We start from the raw sequence: 3,966 nt of genomic DNA, 5'->3' as shown, positions 1-3,966 counted from the left end.
AGGCCGAGAAAGAGCATTAGAGATTAGCCCAAGAAGACAAATTCAATTGGCACATAGGAGGAATGAATAAAAAAGGGGAAATGGGGTACAAACCTCGCAACCAAACACAGAACACCATAGAAAGGAAACCTGGAGAAAAGGGAAATTGAGCAGCAAAAACAAAGAAACGGAGGTTGGACTTGTCCATGTAAATGAAGCTGGGTGGCCTTGAAGGATAAAAAACAGTGGCAGGGTGCTGGAGGTCTCCCTCTGCCACTGTACAGCCTGTCAGCTTCTCACTAGCTCACACCCCTTTTGGTGATTTATAACACCTGAATTGTTCTCCTTTAACAGAGTTGTGAATGGGAGAGAAAGAAGAGAGCTGCCAGCATGCCAAACAGTCGCTCCATTATTGATAACCAAACAGATGTGTCCAGTTTGGATTTAACATCTGACGCTAAATCTGGGCTAACGGTTTTTGTTGTCAGGGAAATACTGTAAACTGGCAGCCAGGCGCTCAATAGAGATGCAGAGTTATAGTGTGTAATATTGGCTTCATTCAGTTCAAATAAAACCTGTGTTTGCTTGTACATTGGTTCGCAGGTGAGCTCCCTTCCTTGCTTCATTGTTGGCTGTGAAAAGCCTTCAGCAGAAATCTAAAATACACATTTTTGATTGTGTTTATTTAATGACACCTCAGGTTTGAATGCACATTTTGAGGTTTATGCATGGAAAAAAAAGAGCTTTTGTGCAGCTTTAAGCTTCTTTGACTCAACATCGCCACCTATTGGTTTGACATTCACCCCATCAGCCACCTCTTGTCTCCCTGCTGCGCAGCACACAGCCTACTGTATTGTTCAGGCCACTAATTCATCCCAACAGCTCCTGCTGCTAATTTCCAACCACTGGCAAAATGCCATTGGCGGAAGTGGCAGTGTGCGCTGCCTGTATCCATGCGCCACCGTGGGAGAGCAGCAAGAAAGTAGTGCCATATTTGTCCCAGTATGTCATCTGTTTAACACGCCTGATTGGCTTTCACACCATAGCCTTCTAATTAATATGCAGTGGCCCCTCGCCCCGCCTCTCCTTGCCATGCCCTAAGACAAAAGCGTATTGTGTGAGCACCTCCTGTTTTAATTACGCTCAAAAGGGAGCTGTGTGAAGGTTTTCAGTGTGTGTTCGTGCTGCATTTATGAATGCATGAGCAGCACTTGTCCACTTGTTTGTGTATATGTGTGTGTACACGCGGTATGAAAAAGTACAGTATGTGCACCAAGGGAATCATAAAACAAGCACATTCGTCGTCATGTCATCCTGCACGTATGCTCCTGCTTGTGTGTGTGTGTGTGTGTGAGTGTGTGCATACTAAAATGAGAAGAATTGCAATTCCATTGCTAGGGGAGGAGCTGCTGCTGTCCTCTCCCACAGGAGAGAAAAAAGTGTTGTTGCTTGTTGCCTTTATGCAAATAGGCATCCAATAAAGGTTTTTTGGGAGAGCCACAAAGAGGGTTTGTGATCGGAGCACTGGGGAGAATGGGAGAGGTTAGGAGGGGTTATGGGGAAAAGACAGGGACAAAATTCCCATCGGCGTGCCCAGACCCATCATGTTACATCTCTTCTCTGACTTTCTTTTTCCTCCTCTTTCTTTTCATCCCTCTTTTCCTCACATCCATGACCCAGTTATTAATTTGGTTGAGATTAGTCACTCGTTAATTAACGCACCCCCCTCAAATCTTTTAGTCTTTCATTCTTTCCTTCTTTTGATTGTATCAGATTCTGGCTATTTTCTTTTCCCCTTTTTTTTGTCTTTTCGGTGATGAGAATGAGGTAATGCACGGTGTGAGGGGAGTAAGAGGAGAGGATTGTGTGGGTCTCCTCGATTCCATCAGGGAGCCTTTCCAACACAGATAGTGAACACTTTAAAATAGGATGGTCTGAACTGCTGAATTTAAAATTTGATTTCGACAGCTGAGATCTGGACTGATTGCTTAGATCTTCAAACAAATTGACTGAATTTCATCCTGGAAAATGACACACAGAACACGTTTCCACCTCTAAAAAGACCTTGTCTTGTCTTTGTTCTTTTGTAGCTCTAGGATTTAGTGAAATTGAGCTCAAGGGTCTCTAATATGAGGCATACAATAAGATATATGCAGTAGTGTAAACAATTAAACAGTGAATAATATGACCAGGAGCAAGATTCAACTTGGAAAATTTTAAATTTAAACCCCCAGAATCTAGCTGGGAATATGTGTGGTTTGGCAAAAGTCTCTGACATTGTCCTGATTCTTCTGATTCATGTATGGCTTCCTGTAAAGCGGTTGTCTTGATGTCTTCTTCAATTCTCATGAACCAGCATGTTTAGTTGGCAGATTATGTATCATAGTATTTCCTTTTTGGTTAAGCATATAGATGATTAATATTTCAGGCACACTCTTATCAGTAAGAACTTAAGACATCTAAACATTCCAATCAGACAACATTTTTCTGAAACCAAATACATACATATATATATATATATATATATATATATATATATATATATATATATATTTTATAGCTTAATTAAACTTTTTCCTAGTCATCTACTGTGTATATCCTGTGCGCAGTATTCAGATGACTGCTGTTCTTCCAGCTGTCTCAAGCTCTTTATATTCAGGTATTCAGTAGTTTTTATTAACATGTGGCCAATTTTGAGGATTAAATGCTGAATACTGAGCGTCATGATAACTTTAGACCGAGACCTGAGGTCAGCATTATTTAATTAATTATATTAGCTTTGTACTTTGTTGTTAAAAGGCAGGCACAATAAAATGTTTATTATCCAACAAGGTGATGTTATTGATAAGGTCTCAACAAGAACGCCTTTACAAAGGAATTTTATTTAGAAAGGGCAGGTAAAAATAAATAAATACAAGAGTTTCTTTTATATCTGGATTCATAAGGGACCAAATTAACATTAAGCTCAATACTGTAAAAGCAGACAAAACCACTCCAGAGACGTGAGAGGTGGTGTGATGGGTTCTGCTGTTCATTCATACTGTCATCTCTCTCTCTCTGAGCTTCTCCTGCTCTGCCAGCTAAACTAGCGTGACTTCATAGCTGCTCTCAGCCCCTGGTCTGGACATGCTGAGCCACATGCTCCCTCAGTGGCTCACTCAATTAAAAGGCCACAAAGCCCCCAACCTCTTCCGACCTCTGCCGACCCCCTTCTGTCACGTATCTCCACAATGCAGCACAGTGGGATGCGTGCGGTGGAAGTGGCTGATCTGGAGCAGAGGGCTCATGAGGGGGTTGGAGGTTTGTGGTGGTGGGGTTGGTCAGTCCGCTTTTGTTCCAGTGGTGTCCAGCTTGCCCCCCCTCCTTCACCCCTGGTGTCTTTCATAAGGAGTGTGTAATAACTGCCTTTGTTGGTTTTTCCTCTTGTAATGGGTCCAGTGGGAGGCCTTGTTAGTGCACAGGGTGCTAAGCCAGGGGACCTCGCAGGAACTCTGGGATTAGAGGCTGTCCCATTCTGCCCTAAATGTGATCCTTCTCTGTCAGAATGGTCATTCAACCAGTGGATGAATGTTATTCTTTAGATCTTCCTAATTGCAAAAGCCTTTTTTGTTCTATCTAAAGGTCTTACGTTTCAGTTTACTTAGTTATCTACGGGAGAATTGAAGGCCCAGTACGCAGCTTGAGGAAGGATAAAGAGAAGTATGAGTTATAGAGTGGCACATCAATGATATAATGACCTCAAAGAAATGAAGTAATAGAGACTTGTGGAATGAGGTCATAAGGAAGCTGTTTAGTAGCAGTAGCAGAAATTGACTTGCTGTTTCTGTGGATTTGTGATAAGACTTGGATGCATTTTGGTGTTGATGTGTGTGTGTGTGTGTGTGTGTGTGGGGGGGGGGGGGGGGGGGGGGGGGGGTAATTCCAGTACTTGGGTCTTAGTTTTAAAACAACAAGAAACTTTGGTTTCAACCACTTTTTATTTTTGAT

Source organism: Neolamprologus brichardi, chromosome 11, assembly GCF_056152115.1.
Source record: "Neolamprologus brichardi isolate AB-2024 chromosome 11, ASM5615211v1, whole genome shotgun sequence".
Classification (NCBI taxonomy): Eukaryota; Metazoa; Chordata; class Actinopteri; order Cichliformes; family Cichlidae; genus Neolamprologus; species Neolamprologus brichardi.
The sequence above is the reverse complement of the archived record's forward strand: the minus strand, read 5'-3'. Positions refer to the sequence as shown.